The sequence below is a fragment of the Hypanus sabinus genome, chromosome 7 (assembly GCF_030144855.1).
Source record: "Hypanus sabinus isolate sHypSab1 chromosome 7, sHypSab1.hap1, whole genome shotgun sequence".
NCBI classification, from domain to species: Eukaryota; Metazoa; Chordata; class Chondrichthyes; order Myliobatiformes; family Dasyatidae; genus Hypanus; species Hypanus sabinus.
In genome coordinates, this window is record NC_082712.1 from 144849734 (window position 1) to 144868359 (window position 18626).

General features: G+C 39.8%; 1 protein-coding gene across 4 annotated transcripts in view; it reads right to left on the minus strand.

The window, feature by feature from the left end:
* Positions 1-18626, minus strand: part of sbf2 (SET binding factor 2) — a 507247-nt gene that overhangs the window by 404635 nt on the left and 83986 nt on the right. The gene's annotated exons all lie outside the window — the stretch shown is intronic.

An 18626-nucleotide genomic window follows, 5' to 3' on the forward strand; every position in this document is an offset into this window, starting at 1 on the left:
GGGGAGCATGCCTTATAAGAATAGGTTGAGTGAACTTGGCCTTTTCTCCTTGGAGTGACAGAGGATGAGAGGTGACCTGATAGAGATGTACAAGATGATGAGAGCCATTGATTGTGTGGATAGTCAGAGGCTCTTTCCCAGGGCTGAAATGATTGCCACAAGAGGACACAGGTTTAACGTGCTGTGGAGTAGGTACAGAGGAGATGTCAGGGTCAAGGTTTTTACTCAGAGAGTGGTGAGTGCATGGAATGGGCTGCCGGCAATGGTGGTAGACGCAGATGCGATAGGGTCTTTTAAGAGACTTTTGGATAGGTACATGAGCTTAGAAAAAAAAGAGGGCTATAGGTAAGCCTAGTAATTTCTAAGGTAAGGACATGTTCAGCACAACTTTGTGGGCCAAAGGGCCTGTATTGTGTTGTAGGTTTTCTATGTTTCTATTTAGTATGTCACCAAAAGACTCTAGAAAATTACTACAGATGAACATTGGAGAGCATTCTGACCAGTTGCACCACCAGCTTGTATGGAGACTTAATTCACAGCATCATAAAAAGCACCACAGGATTGTAAACTCAGCTAACTTCATCTTGGGCACAGGTCTCCCACCCAACTGAGATATCTTATAAAGGTATTGCCTCAAGAAGGTGCCATCCATCTTGCAGGACTCTCATCATTTTGGACATGCCCTCTTTTCATTACTACCATCAGGTAGTTGGTACAGGAACCTGAAGACACATACAGTACTCAACATTTTAGAAACAGCTTCTTCCTCTCTGCCATCACATTTCTGAATGGTCCACAAACCCAATAAAATGCCCTCTTTACACCTTCTTTATATTGTAATTTGCAGTAATTTTTTAAAAAATATTTTGCACTGTATTGTTGCCATAAAACAGCAAATTTAATGACATATATCAGTGATAATAAACCCAAATGATTCTGAAGATTTCAGCAGAGGACACATGATCGGAGAATGCATAGATGTAAAACTCTACCGAAAGATGTTAGTATGTTTTTTTTCTGTAAATGTTAATTTCCTTTCACCGATAAATGCATTAACTGCTAACTGCATTGCTGCACTTAATTAAGTTTAAAAACAGACCAGCTGCTTACTCAGATCGTTTTATAACTGGTAACCTTAAATAACGTGCAATGTACCACTGTTGTTACCATTTGAATCTCTACAGAGTCATTTCATATTTTAGCACATATGGCTGTGCTCAAAATGCTTTGGTATGAGAAAACCTAAAAGTAGACCAGATGACATAATCAATGCCAGCTTCCTCAGTGAAAAGGCAACCTTAGTAAATATTTAGAGTCAGAAAAGTACAGAACAGACAGGCCATTTGGCCCATCCAGTCCATGCCAAACTATTTAAACTGCCTACACCCATCGAAATGCTGCAGATCTTCACTCGAAAGTGCTCCACATACCAACTGTTATAGTCCCAATTCTCCCCACCTTCCACCAATTCCCAGCCACTGTGGCCTCACCTTCACTACTGGGCAGATGAGAAGGGCGCTGAGGAAACTCAGATACAACAAAGCATTGGGACCGGATGGTGTGAACCCCAAGGTCCTGAAGGAGCGTGCTGAGCAGTTGTGTGGAGTTGTCCAGCACATTTTCAATCTGAATCTCAGCCCAGAAAGAGTCCTGACAATGTGGAAAACATCATATGTGGTCCCAGTACCCAAGAAGGGCTAACCAAAAGACCTGAACGACTACGGTCCAGTGGCCCTGACCTCACACATCATGAAGACCCTACAGAGGCTGGTTCTAGCTCACCTCCGATCTCTGATCAGATCAGCCCTCAACCCCCTACAGTTTGCCTACCAGGAGCACAATGAAGTCAACGATGTAGTCATATACCTGCTGAACAGTCTGCTCCAATTTGGATCATGTTATTTGATTTCTCAGTGCCTTCAATACCATACAGCCCTCATTGCTGGGGGGGGAAAGCTCTGTTCACTGCAGACTGGCACCTCTATTGTAATCCTGGATAATGGACTACCTGACTGGCAGACCACAATATCTGCGGCTTCAGAGCTGTGCCAAAGGCATGTCTACAAGTAACACTGGGGCCCCACAGAGGGCTGTTCTGACTCCCTTCCTGTTTACCCTGTATACCTTGGTCTTTAGGTACATCAGTAGCTCATGTCATCTGCAGAAATTCTCTGATGACTCAGCAATAGTTGGGTGTTTAAAGGGAGGATGGGGAGTGGGGGATGAATACATGGCCCCGGTAGAGGTTCTTGTCAAATAGTGCAAGCTAAATCATCTTCAGCTGAAAATCAGTAAGACAAAGGAGGTGGTGATGGACTTCAGGAAGACTAAGCCTGCATTATCTGTTACTATCGACGGCGAGGACATGGATGTGGTGAGGACCTACAAGTACCTAGGGTGCACCTAGATGACAGCCTGGAGTGGAGTACAATCTTCTATGCAATGGTGTGCTGGGGCAATTGTATCAACATGGGTAATGCCAACAGGCTCAATAAACAGATCAGAAAGGCTGGCTCTGTTATAGGAGTCAAACTGGACACACTGGAAGCTGTGGTAGAACAAAGGTCCCTACTGAAGATCCTGCAATTCTGGACAATGTTTCTCACCCTCTGAATGCCACTTTGGCTGAACAGAGGACCACTTATAGTAGTAGAGTAAGACAACTACGCTGCTCTAAAAAGCATTACATGAGGTCTTTCCTACTCTCAGCCATTAGGCTCTAAAATGAGTCAACTATAGCTAGGGAAGTAATAATCCCCTCCTGCTAGACTGTGGTAACTTATTTTTTTAATTCTTTCTACTTCTCTTCTAATACTTATATCTCCCCCCCTTCTCGACATTCTCAAATGGCAACTACTCCTTTCCATTCCTGCTTCCCTTATGATTCCCATCCTCCAGCTTGAGTGCAACTTTGCAAGACCACCCATGACTACAATAGAACTATTTGAGGCAGCCAACAAGATAACACCAGCAAAATTGTGCTCTGTTTAGTTAAAGTGAACTTTCCAGAATGATAAAAAACAAACCAAAATACACAGAGAAATTGATGAGCAGACTGAAATGATAAATGAGTAATTAGCCTGTATATACTGAAAGATCACTTTAAATAGTGCCAGTGAAGATTTCTTCCTGGCAGCTAATGTCAAATTGCAAGGTGTTCTCTAGGAGCAGGAGGGCTTAATTCAGCTTCATATTCATTTATTTATCTCATATATATTGAATCATACAATGAAATGTGTCCTTTGGATTAGCAAACAGAACAACCCAAAGATGCGAGGGGGCAGCCTGCAAGCACTATCTGACATTCCCGTATCAACACAGCATGCCCACAATGTAATTGACAAACTGCAGTATTTAATTTACAGACAGCATTAGCATTTTAAATGTTTCAACTAGTTCATTACTAACCCAATTGCCTGCATCAGTAAAAATCCCATCAACAAAAAAAATTAATAAATCCAATCCAGTAAGCAAGCAAACAATTATTAAGAAGAATAGAAAGCGCTACTGAAGCACGTAGATGTACCATTCAGCTAGGGCTTAAAGAACATTGTAACAGGATGAAATTGTAATAATATTCACTCATTGTTCTTGTCTTGCTTTTCATATATATATAAATTTATAGACACGCACACACACACACACACACACAAATTGAGAAAACTGGCCTACAAGCACCCAAAGTTTTTAAGCATTTGATGAGCTTAATTTAAGAGAAAATAAAACAAAAGCATAAATCAACCATGCCAGGGATTTTTAAAATTTGCCTGCTACCAACAGGTAGGAGGTACAGAAGCCTGAAGGCACACACTCAGCGATTCAGAAACAGCTTCTTCCCCTCTGCCATCCAATTCCTAAATGGACATTGAATCCATGAACACTACCTCACTTTTTAAAAAATACATTATTTCTGTTTTTGCATGATTTTTAATCTATTCACTATACATGTGCTGTAATTTATTATTATTCTGTATTATATATTGCTTTGAACAGCTGTTAACAAATCTCACGACACATGCCAATGATAATAAACCTGATTTTAACTCTTAAATAAATCAATTAGTAATAATAATGTTGCTAGACTTACTGAATTAACATTTCAGATTGAAACCCCTTACTCAGAACTGAGGATTCATTGAGACAAAAGATCTTTGACCTGAATTGTTACTCTGTCCCTCTTTCCACAAATGCTACCTGACCTGCAGTCTGTATTCAAAATTTTCTCTAATAATTTCAGGATATTTAGCATTTATTTTTTCTTATTTCCACATCAATTAGTGACCTGATGATGCTAAAAACTGTAAAATATGCAAAGTTGTAGGAAGAATAGAAGCCAAAGTGCAATTAGAAACTGCAATACCTAAGTCCTCGAAGAATCTTTTTTTGTAATAAAATACAAGCATTCAGAGTAACGGTCTGATTAAGGATAGTCAGCATGGCTGTGACAAAGCACATTAATGAAGGCAGAGCCATGTGTGTGATATATATGGATTTTAGTAAGGTGTTGATAAGGTTTTCAATGGTAGGCTCATTCAGAAAGTCAGGAGGAATGAAAATCATAGAACAACGGCTGTATGGATATAGAATTAGCCTGTCCATAAAATGCAAAGGTGAAGCATGTTCTCCTGGAGGTTGGAGACCAATGGTTCTGCTGGGATATGTTCTGGGTTCCCTGCTCTTTGTCGATTTTTATAAATGGATAAAAAAAAATGGAAGGGTGAGTTAGTAAGGGTGGAATGCCACAAAGATTGTGGATAATGTGGGGGGTTGTTGTAAGTTGCAATGGGATAGTAACAAGTTACCAAGCTGGACTGAGAAGTGGCAAATGGAGTTTAAATAAGTGATTCCCTTTGGAAAGTCGAATTTGAAGACAAAATACAAGGTTAATACAGGATTCTCAACAGTGTGGAGGAACAAAACAATCTTTGGATTCACATCCATAGATCTCTCAACGTTGCAGCACAAGTTGATAGGGTTGTTGACCTATGCTGTGTTGGCCTATGTTTGGACCAGCTCAAGTACTCAAGAGCATGCTTCCACGCTGCATGTTTTATGTAGTCCTCTCTCCTACTTCAGAGTAGCCATTAAAATGTCCAGTGAGTAAAATGTAAAGTATCCAGTACGTAAGGTTGGCTTCTATGCTGGAGAGTTTCTGTATAACAAATGATATTATTGAAAAAAAAACTGTTACTATGAATCTTTCAGAAGTAGACCGGAACTCTACTGCCCCAAAACATTACATTTAATTCATTTCAAGAAGATGCTGGTGAACCTTTTGGTTAGTACTCCTTCCCTCCCCTCCCCTTCCCCCCCCCCCCCCCATCACCTTATTCTGGATGATTCCTCCTTTCATTCTAACCCTGATGAAAGGTCTCAGTCCAAAACATCGACTCTATTTCTTTCCACAGATGCTGCCAGACCTACTGAATTCCTCCATCATTTTGTGTTGACTTTTCTGGATTTCCAGTATCTGCAAAATGTCTAAATTTGTACTTTACTTTTAGCATTCTTAAGTAATCTTGGCCTTGATGTCACTGAGGACGGGAAATCCCAAAAGCAATTTAATTGTTCAACTCCATTCACAAGTAAATGTGGCAGGCTTTGATGCAATTTATTGATTTGGGATTACTTAGTTCTATTACATGATAGTTCTTTGTTGCTTAGTTTGCATGGCGACCTTTGCTGCAGATTCTCAAGTTAGCACATCAGACTGCCCATCTGTACTTCTCATTGAGCTGACAGGTTACAATTATGACATTTATATCATTATCACACCCAATAAAAGTTTTCAAGTTTGCTTCTGGCCAGACGTCCAGAGGGCCATGGTAGCAGCAGCAGTCAAATCAGGCTGCAAACTTCCTTAAACAGTACTGTGTTTACAGGTAGACAGACACACAATTGTTCAGACAGGAAGATCATGAATTTTTGAACAAATCGTCGCTCTATGGGCAGCACAAATCAGGGCACGGTGCTAAAAAGAATATAGGCATCAAAAATGGTCATCTTAAAAAGTCTAATCATCATAACTAATCTATTTCTCCCTTGATTAAATCCATTCACCAAGGAAATAAATAAGTCATTATAGATAGTCATTCGCTAATGTAACTGAACAGCAGGAGAGAAGCTGTAGGTCACTAGGGGCAAAATTAATGATCTGGAAACACTAAAGAGTGTCCAAACACTGCTATCAGAACACAGTGGCATGTGCTAATGGCAATGTGGAAGCTAGATAATAATGCTTTAAAAGTTTACATTAAAAACAGAGCATGACAGGTTATTGTAGCCTCGTGTATCCACACACTCAATTAAAGTTGAAAATTTGAAATGACCATGTATTACAATAATTAATGAATAAACATGATTATGCTCTTACAAACACAGGAAATACCAATGATAGTTTCCAATTAATGGACTGCACTAGACCTCAAATAACTGACATACTTTCTAATGAAACAATATTGCTTTTATATCTGGCTATTCCATATTGTAACATAGCAATCATAATTAAAACATTTATTTGTACATCCTGGACCATTTGCAACAGTTAATTTAAAAAATCTTAATTTTCAGTCACTATGTGATTTTTTTAAATACATGAACTTTGTGTGCTATGAATAGGTGACCAAGTTAATTCTACAGAATGAAATATGTTCTTAATTATTTTAACCAGGTATTAAGGTTGAACATTTCCAGATTAAAATCTATCTATGTTTCAGTTCATTCTGATCAAAGGTCACTAGCTGGAAAATGTTAATTTTGTTTTTCTTCCAGAAACGTTGCTTGACGCTTTGAGAAGTTCTAGAACTTCATTTTATCTCCTTCTATATATCACCAGCTTATTACTTTTTAAAATATTGCACCTTTACTTTTCCTCACTGTGCACTGCAAATTCACTGTAGATGCTTTTCTGAACAAGATTAAAGGATTTAACTCAAGTTCTTCTCCCAGTTGTGAAAACAACTGAGGTCTTCTTTCTGACTAGATTCTGAATGTCAAAAGGGGCCTTCCTGTCAGAGAAAGCAAGGAGGGTCGAATAAACTCTGCTAAGTGGATAGCATCATATCTTCTTCCCTGAACATCAGGAAGTCCAAACTTCACACCTCAGTATGATCAGATTACCCAGCATATATATTATCTATATTACCTAGGCATATAGAATTTCATGCTTGCTATAGAATTCTGTCTTCTGACAAAAGGCCAAATATCAGCTGAGCAGTACCACAGTGCCTTTCAAAACATAGCTCCATCCCAAATGCCAATGAGCCTTCCCTCCAGCCTGCTAAACAGTTATAGCCCTAGGATTTGGCACCCAATCTTTTAGCATTTCAAGAGGACTAGAATATAAAAGCAAGGATGTAATGCTGTGGCTTTATACAGCATTGGATAGACCCCACTTGCAGTACTGTGAGCAGTTTTGGGTCCTTATCTAAGAAATGATGTGCTGGCATTGGAGAGGTTCCAAAGGAAGTTCACAAGAATGATCCTGGGAATAAAAGGGTTAATGTATAATGAGCATTTGATGGCTCAGGGCCTGTACTAGCTGGAATTTAGAAGAATGAAAGGGATCTCATTGAAACCTATTGAGTACTGAAAGATCTAAATAGAGTTGATGTGGTGAGGATGTTTCCTATAGTGGGACAGTCTAGGATAAGATGGCACAGCTTCAGAATAGAAGGACATTCTAAAGGAACAGAGATGAGGAGTAATTTGCTTAGTGAGAGGGAAATAAATATATTTATAGTGGAAGTTAATAGGTTCTTGTTTAGTAAGGGTATCAAAGGTTATGGGAAGAAGGCAGGAGAAAAGGGTTGAGAAGGATAATAAATCACTAATAATGGAATTGCCGAGAAGAGTCGATGGGCCAAATTGCTCAATTCTACTCCCATGTCTCATGTTTTATTCTTCCCTCTGGATCATCCTCAAAATTGCTTTCAACACATCCCTTGACAATTTCTCCAGGCAATTTCTAAACAGATCATTTTCTCAACAGATTTTAGTCTTAATAGTTTGAACAGCTAACATGCCTAGCACCTTATCTCATGAACATCTAGTTGCCTTCAACGTGCCCAGAAAATCCAAAACAAAAGATGGTGGCCAGGTTGATGAAAGGAGAAAAGATTCGAGCTCTCCCACTCGAGCCTCAGCTCAGTTACCAGCCCCTCAAGCTGTTTTCCTGTTCTTGGTTACAGTCAGAGAATTGGCTACAATTGATCAGACCTATACTTACCTGATAACTGGAATAGGAGAACAAGACAAGTCCATTATATATCAAGAAAGATGAATCTTGAGCTTCAATTTGATCATTTTTCTTACTGGCCCCTTCTACAACTGGCCAAGTGTGTTTCCACCCATTCAGTTAGTCCAAAAGTATTTGCTGTCAATAAAGGCCATCTGCAAAAGCAAATATGGAAGATTCCACTGAAGTTTTTTTTTCATTCATTTACGGGATGTGGACGTTTCCAGCTAAGCCAGTATTTATTGCCCATTCCTAGTTGCCATTGAGAAGGTAGTGATGAGCTGCCTTTGTGAACTCCTGCGGTCCTTGAAGTGTAGATACACTTAGTGTTTTTAAGAAGGGAATTCCATGATTTTGACAATGAAGTAACAGAGGTATGTTTCCAAGTCAGGATGGTGAGTGACTTGGAGGAGGATTTCCAAGTGGTGGCGTTCCCAGGTATCTGCAGTTCTCATCCTTCTAGATGATAGTGGTCGTCGGTCTGGAAGGTGCTGCCTTAGGAACTTTGGTGTTTTGTTGTAGTATATCCTGTAGATAGTACACACTGCTGCAACTGTTCGTCGATGGTGGAGGATTTGGATTCTTGTGGAAGAGGTACCAATCAAGTGGGCTGCCTTGTATTGGATACTGTCAAACTCTTTGAGTATGGATGGAGATGCACTCATCCAGGTGAATGGGGAGTATTCCATTACACTCCTGCCCTGAGCCTTGTATATGGTGGACAGGCTTTGGGTAGTCAGGAGATGAGCTACAAGCCGCAGGATTCCTAGCCTTTGACCTGCTCTGGTAGCCAGAGTGTTTATATGTCTAGATCAGTTTGGTTTCCTGTCAACAGTAACCCCCAGGAAGTTGATAGTAGGAGATTCGGTGATGGTGATGCCACTGAATGTCAAGGGACGATGGTTAAAGCCTCTCTTGTTGGAGACAGTCATTGCCTGGCACTTGCATGGCTAAAATGTTACTTGCCACTTGTCAACTCAAGTCCCAAGTTCGAGGATAAGCTCTGAACCACAGCAGGGATCCTGCTGAATCAAACAGAGGAAAGTTCAGAAAATAGATACATAATCTCTCAAGGTTGCTTTCCTATCATCTGATGAGAAAACTGTAGTAACTAGCAGATCTTCAAACAATTCTGCCCTGGAGGAGGATTAACAAATTGCATTGTTGTTTTGGTCTTCTGACAAACCAGGTACAAATGGCCAATCAGTTGACAAAATGCTGCAAACTGGGCAACTTGCAGTTTCTAGAGGTAATTATATTTAGATGACTGCATGAACAATCATGTTTCATAAAGTAGTAATGAAATTCTGGCACCTGATGTCATTCACAGCATGGCTTCTAAATTATGCTGCTCCAAATGCCAGATAGTAGACTATAGGACAGAAGAGTAGAATTAGGCTATTTGGCCCATCGACTATACTCTGCCATTCCATCATGGCTGATTTATTAACCATCTCGACACCATTTTCCTGCCTTTTCCTAATAACTGTTGACACCCTGCCTAATCAGAAACCTATCAACCTATGCTTTAAATATAATCAATGACTTGGCCTCAACACCTATCCATGGCAATGAATTCCACAGATTCACTATCCTCTCGCTAAAGAAATTACTCCTCATCTCTGTTCTAAAGTAACCTCCTCCTAATCTGAGGCTGTGACCACTGGTCCTAGAGACTCACCCAGTATAGGAAACATCCTCACCACATGCACTCCATCTAGGCCTTTCAATATTCAATAGGTTCCAGTAAGATCCCCCTCATTCTTCTAAACTCCAAAAAGTACAAGCCCAGAGCGATCAGACACTCATACATTAACCCTTTCATTCCCAAAATCATCCTTGTGAATTCCTTTTGACCCTCTCCAATGCCAGCATACATTTTAGATAAAGGGCCCAACACTGCTCACAATATTCCCAAATACAATCTGACCAATGACATATAAAGCATCAGCATTACATCCTTGATCTTGTATTCTAGTCCTCTTGAAATTAGGGAATCCAGTACAGGAACTCAAAAGTCCCTCTGCACTCCGGATTTCAAATTTTTCTCCTAGTCTACACATTTATTTCCTATACCGAAGTACGTAACCATACATTTCCCTATACCATATTCCATCTACCACTTTGCCCATTCTCACAATTAACTTACTTTTGGGGTGTGGGGCGAAGTGGGTTATAAAGAAAGAGCAGAATTGCTCAAGAACAATGCAAATCATTAATTGCTACTCCCTAAATAACTAAGCAATGTACTTTGCCTTGATAAAGCTGTAAAATATATAACTACATTTATCTTTCCACTGAATTAATAGATCACACTGGACTGCTCATTACACTTCAGACATACAAAAATTGCTGCTAGAAAATTGAGGTGTTTCTCTAAATAACTAAAATTAACATAGTAGAACTAAAAATTTTACTGAACTAGAAAGTTAAAAGACTCAAGAAATTGTAAAAGTTTTATTGCCTGAAACTCTTCTGGAACCTTTCTGGCTGTCAAAAAATCACAAACAGAAAGTTGCATCTTGCAACTTGCTGCAGTGTCTGGAAAATTGGTAATGATAAATCACATGCTAATGACCCAGAGAAATCAGAGACTGCTTTATCAGAGGGGCATGAGTTGCTGCTATGTACTCTGTTTCACAGAGACATAGCTCACAAAAACTCTACTGACACAGCACTCTAGCTTTAGGGTTTTTCAACCACATGGACCAGACAACAGAAATAAAAAACAGCATACTCTGATTTATGATAAACTCGTTCAACAAGAATGTAATGGCACTCTCCAAAGCTTGTACATGGTAGCAGGAGACTTTCAATCAGATTAACTGAAGTCTCTGCCTAACTACTATCAACACATCACCTGCAATACTAGAAAACTCAAACACACTACTTCACCACCAGGAACGCCTGCTGTTCCACCTCTCATCTGCACTTCGGTAAATCTGACTTCTTGACTGTGCTTCTTCTGCTTATGTATACCTGGAGGGTCATGAGTGTTGTCTCAGTGAAGAGGACAAAAAAGAGCTAAAGGGCAGAGGATGAAATTCCAGATTGCTTTGAGTCGGTGGACTGAACTACATTCAAGAATTTGCTTCAATTTGCTTTCTGCTATAATGAGTCAAGCAGATGCTGTTCCTTTTGCTCTTCACTCTGCTCTGCACCATCTGAACTGCATGAATTTGTACATCAGGCTGCTGTTCACAGACTACCGCTCAACATTTAACACAATCATCCCATCCAAACTTATCATCAAGCTTCATGACCTGGGATTTATACTTCCCTCTGCAACTGGATAACTCAACTTCCTCATCAGCAAGCCTTAAACTTAAAGATTGGTAAGAACATCTCCTCTTCACTGACTATCAACGCAGTGCACCTTAGAACTGTGTGCTTAGCCCCCTGCTCTACTCTCTATACACTCGTGACTGTGTGGCTAAGCAGAGCTCCAATGTCATATACAAAGTTCACTGATGACAACACTGTTGTTGGACAAATCATTGGTGATAAGTCAGCTTACCAATGTGAGATAGAACACCTAGTTAAGTAATACAGCAAAAACAAATCCTTGCTCAACATCAGTAAAAATAAAAAGCTAATTGCTGACTTTAGGAGGATAAAAATGCACTAGTCCAGGTTGAGGGATCAGCAGGGAAAGAGCTGAGGTTTTAAATTCCTGGTGTTAACATATCAAATGACATGTCCTGGGTTTAGCATATAGATGCAATCATAGCAAAGTTGCACCAGTCTTTACTTTCTTAGGACATTGAGGAGGTTTGGCTTGTCATCGAACACTAACAAATTTCTAGAGATATGCTATTGTAAATTATGCAGAGTGATTGCATCATGGGCTGGAATAGCAATTCAAATGTAAGGAACACAAGAAGCTACAGAGGCAAGTGAACTCTGGCCACTACATTGTGGGCACATCACTACCCACCATCAGTAGCATCTATAGGGGCAACATCTATCATCAAAGACCCTCCACCACCTCAGCCATGTGGTTTCAAGTTATGAAGCATGGTGTTCACAAATATTTAGTAGTTATTCTATCAAGCTGCAGAATGCAAATTTTATGGTGCCCAATATGGCCTCCTCTACAATGGTGAGCTAACCCATGCAGCCTCTTCTACATTGGAGACCAGGCTTTGTGGAATACATCCACTCCATCTGCAAAAAGCAGCATTTCCCAGTGGAAAACAATTCCCATTCCGAAATGTTGGTCCGTGACCTCTCCTGCCATGACGAAGCCATTCTCAGGTTGGAGGAACAAGACCTCATATTCCGTCTAGGTAGCCTCCAATCTGATGGCACTGATTTCTCCAACTCTGGTAATTTCTTTTTCCCCCTACCCCTTCTGTCTTCTATTTTCCACTAGCCTCTTGCCTCTTCTCCTCACCTGCCCATCACATTCCCCCGGTACCTGTCCTCCTTTCCTTTCTCCCATGGTCCACTCTCCTCTCCAATCAGATTCCTTCTTCTCTAGCCCTTTGCCATTTCCATCTATCACCTCCCAGCTTCTTACGTCATTTCCCCCTTCCCCCACGCACCTGTCTTCACCCATCACCTAGCTTGCGTTCCTTCCCCTCACCCCATCTTCTTATTCTGGCATCTCCCTTCTTCCTTTCCATTAGTGATGAAGGGCAACTGCCCAAGCCATCAACTGTTTATTCATTTCCACAAATGCTCCTGACCAACTGAATTCATCCAACATTTCAAAGCTCAAAGTAAACTTATTATCAAAGTACATATATGTCACCATATGCAATCCTGAGATTTTCTTGTAGGCAAACTCAATAAATCCATAGAATAACCACCATAACAAAATCAATGAAAGACCACACCAACTTGGGTGTTCAACCAATGTACAAAAGACAACAAATTGTGCGAATGTGGGGGGGTGGGGGTGGGGGGAGAAGAGAAATAAATAGATAAATACCAACCAATAAATATCAAGAGCATGGGATGTAGAGTCCTTGAAAGTGTGTCCATAAGTTGTGGGAACATTTCAATGATGGGGTAAATGAATCTGAGTGAAGTTATCCCTTTTGGTTCCAGAGAGTGATGGTTAAGGGGTAATAACTGTTTCTGAATCTAATGGTATGAATCTAATGAACCTGAGGCTCCTTCACCTTCTTCCTGATGGCAACATGTCCTGGTGGTCCCTGATGATGGATGCCGCTTTTCTGTGAGTGTTTCGTGTAGATGTGGTCAATGGTGGGAATAACTTTACCTGTAACAGAGGTACTGCTGTGGTTTCGTCATCGTTGCAATTAGGTACTGAGCCCAGGAGAGGTCCGCCAAAATAATAACACCAAGGAAGTTGCTGACCCTCTCCACCTCTGACAAGGACTGGCTCATGGACGTCTGGTTTCCTTCTCCTGAAGTCAATGATCAGCTCCTTGGTTAAGCTGACAATGAGTAAGAAGTTGCTGTTACTGCACCACTCAGCCAGATACTCAATCTCCCTCCTCTATGCTGGTTCATCACCAACCTTCGATTTGGCCTACAACAATGGCATCATCAGCAAACTTGAATAGGACATTGGAGCTGTGCTGAGCCACAAGGTAATAAGTGTAAAGCAAGTATAGCAGTGGGCTTAGCCTACTGGTGGTGCACCTTTGCTGATGGAAATCATGGAAGAGATAATGTTGCCAATCCAAACTGACTGGAGTCTACCAGTGAGGAAATAGAGGATCCAATTATACAAGGAGGTACAGAGGCCAAGATCTTGGAGCTTGTTGATTAGTATTGAGAGGATGATGGTATTGAATGCTGAGCTATAGTAATGAAGAACATCCCGATGCATGAATCTTTGCAGTCCAGATATTACACAGTTGAGTGAAGAGCCAGTGAGATGGCATCTGCTGTGGACCTGTTGCTCCAGTAGGAAAATTATAGAGTGGAATCAAGTTACTTCTCAGGCAGGAGATGAATTTTTCATCACCAGTCTCTCAAAGTACTTCATCACAGTGGATGTAACTGCTACTAGATAAGTCATTAAGGCAGGGTACCATGTTCTTCTCAGGCACCAGTATACCTGTCAAGGAAATCATAAGGAGGAGAAATCTGTGAGTACATTAACAAAGATTGGTGCACAACGCAGCTGTAGTTAGCAGTCACTGTTTTCAATAATGTTAATCTCAGCATACTGACTGCTGCTGAAAATGAAGAAACCAATCAAGGGAACCATCACTGCATGAAGCAACCTCCATGCTTCAAGACTATCACACACTTTTTTTAATCTATTCAAAATACGTAAACTGTCACTGATTTACTTGTTTTTTTTCTCTTCTAACTAACAACTTTCACATCACATGCCAGCGATAATAAACCTGATTCTGATTCTGGGTGATGTGGGCAATGAAAAGACCAATGTTCATCAGTCAACATAACTTCTGACAAATACACCCAGTGAAATGTGTTCCTTGGTCAGAGTCAATGTGACATGGCAATCCCCACCAAGCAATATAGTCCTTGATCAAAGGTTTGCTGCGCGTGTGGCAGTGGCTTTACTTGCTGTATAAGAGTCCACCCATCTTGAAAACTTATTCACTATTACCAGTAGATCTGGGTATCCTTGACGTTTTGGTAAAGAAATGTAGTCCATTTGTAAGTGTAAAGATGGACCGGGTTGGTCAGGCACACTTAATTATGGCAGCTTTTCATGCTCCAGGATTTGTTTTCTGGCATGTCATGCAGTTTTCAGAAGTTTGTCATGCTTGTTGCTGAACTTTGGACTCCATCACCATTGGAAGAATCTGTTGACCACCTTTTGCACTCCAATGTGTCCTAGAGAGTGTATTTGCTGTGCCAGATAAGGAAACAATTTGATTGAGGCTACCAGTCTATGACTATTGCCGTATCTCCATACCCTATTGCTGTTTAACCTCCTACCATTCTTCATCCAGAACTACTTTTCCTGTGGCGGGCATTGAGCTTGCATCTCTCTAATATCTTGCATGTTTGTTTATGATACAGAGTTCAACTTTGTTTCCATATTTCTAGTAGTCGGGTTCACTGCACATACTATTAGTAGTCTTTTTATTTCTTTCACTCCTTCCTGTGCTGCCCTTTTTACAATTTTATTCACAAATACGTTACTATGGCTTTCAACTGAAGCCATTTTAGAGTAACTTCTACATTTTAATACAGCAACTTCTGACAGCATGACATCAAAGGTCTTGTACTAGTTGGCCAACCTTGATTGGTGTTCCTACAGAAATCCTTTGTCAATAGCTTTCCAAAATTGTGAACAATTTCAAAAGCATATCAAGAATGAGCGTAGATATTAGCTGATCTTCCTTCTGCTTCCTTCAATCAAAGCTTTCAGTTCTGCCAGTTACAAAAAAGTACCAGGAGCCATGCTTCCTGCTGCCAGCACTTTAGTTCCTGACAAAACCATTCTAGTTCCTCTCTCAATCATTGATGAGCCATTAGTGTACAGACCTTTGTCAGAGTAATAACTAACAATATCCACTGTGGTCTCCATGTTCTTGAGTTAAGACTACCATCATGTGTTTCTTGTTAATATACTGAGCAAATACTTGACATGTATCAGGAACTCTACAGAATGTCACCTTTAGAGTCCTGTTAACTCTTTCAATTGCTCACACATTAGATCAAACCAACCATAGTCTTCTCTAAACCAGTAGCAGGCATTTTCTGGAGCTTATCCCATACTTTCACAATATCATCTAGCAGCCATGTTTCATTAGATTCAACATTGATAATGCATTTTGCCCAGATTCTCTTATTAAACTGGAATGTTTTGCTCAAAATACATTTTTATGACCTTGACCATGATCTCAAGATATTAATAATTTGCAGCTGAAATTTTAATAGGTTATCCTGCACCCCGAATTTAATTCAGTCCACTCCCACCTCCGACCTTCCCTGTCGTTCTCTGCTGGACTGCATATATATTTAAGCTTTCTCGTGCACTCTACTGGCTCACGTGAATTTATCATCTTTGTATCTGTGCTACACTACTGGTATGAACTTAATTTAATTTATTTGGCACTCTACCAGCTTGCGCACATAATCCACACTCTACTAGTTTTCACTTGGCTCTACTGGGTTGTGTTTCTTTTTTTACAGATCTGTATTTAAAATAGCAACGTAGCAGCTCCTCACTCGCAATTCCCAACTGATATTTGAAGCCAGAACTCTTAATCTCAGCAGAGGAACAGGGAAATTCTTACTCCTTTCGTTTTGGTGCCGAGAATTCCCTCTTCAATTATTTCAAGTAACTTTGAAATCTTCACCAACTATGCCATTTATTCTGATGTTTCTGATCAAAGTTTCTTTTCGAAGTCAGGAAAGAGGCACAGAACTTGTTGTACCATGATTGTTTTATTAAGAGTTGATAGAACAGAGGAAAGTTGAACAGACACTGATAGTCGTCTATTAGTGAAGAGAAAGACAAGATTAAAGATAGCGCCTAGTATAGAATAGCTTTTTTTTAAAAATATACCAAGCGGTAAAGAAAATTCCATTCAAATCTACAGATAAGAATTAAACGATTAGAAAGTGCTTATTCAATACTGTCGTACCATGTTAATCAATGAGAAAGCACTTACTCAAGTAATGCAGAACAAAAAGTTTTTGCAGAATTATACCCCATATAACCACTAGAGACATATTAAAACTGTTTACATGTATAAAAATCACATAAAATACAAGCACATAATTGTTAAACTGCAAAGACAGTATCAATTAAACAGTCTAAGAATTCAATAGTCAGATCCAACAGCTTATTTAGATAGCTAAAAACTCAATTCATGCAGCATTTTTATAACTTGTTGGGTTATTAAACAAGATAAAATCTTGTAAAATAAGATGTAATTTTTAAAACATCCACAATGAACTTCAAATTGGCCTCTGAAGACGATTCTATAGAAAGATGCCTGCAAAAATAAGGACTGTAAGAGTCACTTTGTTCCATTTCCCGCACTCCTTTGAGACTTACTCGGTTTATTTCCCCTACGCTCCCCTTTAAAACTTACCCAAATGTTGTTTCCTGAACTCTGTTTATCAGATTATCTAGAAAATGTATTATTCTGACTAACAACCAAAAAACTGAATTGAATTTGTATTTGAACATTAATACAGTAACATCAAACAGACCAGAAAAACAGCCAGATCAGCAAAGTTTCAAGCAGCAAATTAGCACCATTTCATTGTAATTTAGAAAATTTTTATGCACTTCCTTCAAAACTCTTTATTAATTAAATCCCAGACATGAAGTTGTCTTGATATCATTGCTTTTTTAAAAAAAACGGGATACATGCAACTTCATCATACATTCTAGCACATCTACACAATGGCATTCTTCACTCTAACACATTGCCACAGGATCAAGAAAGAATTGATTCCACTCCAGATGTATGGATTCTGACATGGCTCATGGGGATCTATAAATTTTGCCATAGATACAGCAAAGCACAAGTGTGCATGTAGTAATGCAGGAGCTTGTGCTGAGTCTATATGCTCCTGAGAAACAGAGCCAATGTTCTCACCCCAAATGCGGCTTTACCACTTTCAGATGGCAAGTTCATGGAAATCTAGCACTTCTGCATTCTTCTGTTTGGCATATTTAGATGCCTCTGAAACAGTAAGAACTTAGTAATTATATCTGAAATATCTACCTTTCACATGAGCAAGTAATCCTGGACAATAAAACACCAAGTCAGTTGCCATGGTTTTAACCCAACTGACCTAAACCCCATATAAACATGAGGCAAAGACAAATTAGATATGTGTTGAAGACCAAGGCATGGGCACAGTTGCAAGGACATCTGCTTGACTTGCTTTTGGGACCAGTGCACAACATCAGCCCCAAAAGAACATCAAGCAGAATTGACTGGCATAGTGCTTATAGGTTCTAAAAATAAGAAACACAGAAATGCCTGCACACTTCTTACATTATTTGAGTACTTTTTGTACAAGTATCATAAAACAATAATGATGCATTGTATACACAAGGCCAGAAAATTACGGTAGAAAATATTTATATATAAATAGTATATTGTGCCCAATCTAGCAATGCTGTCACTGGTATAACCAAAGCATATTTTTTTTGCTCATTAGTTCAGTAGTCTATAACCCATGGGGTTGCTTAACTAGATCCTGCTACTGAGATTCAAAGTCCAATTTCCAACTTCATGTGTACATTTTTCTTTTAGAAACAAAGAAAATCTACAGCACAGTACAGGCCTTCAACCCACAATGCTGTGCCGAACATATACTTACTTTAGAAATTACCTAGGATTACCCATAGCCCTCTCTTTTTCTAAGCTCCATGTACCTATCCAGAAGCCTCTTAAAAGACCCTATCGTTTCCACCTCCACCACCAATGCAAGCAGCCCACTCCGCACATTCACCACGCTC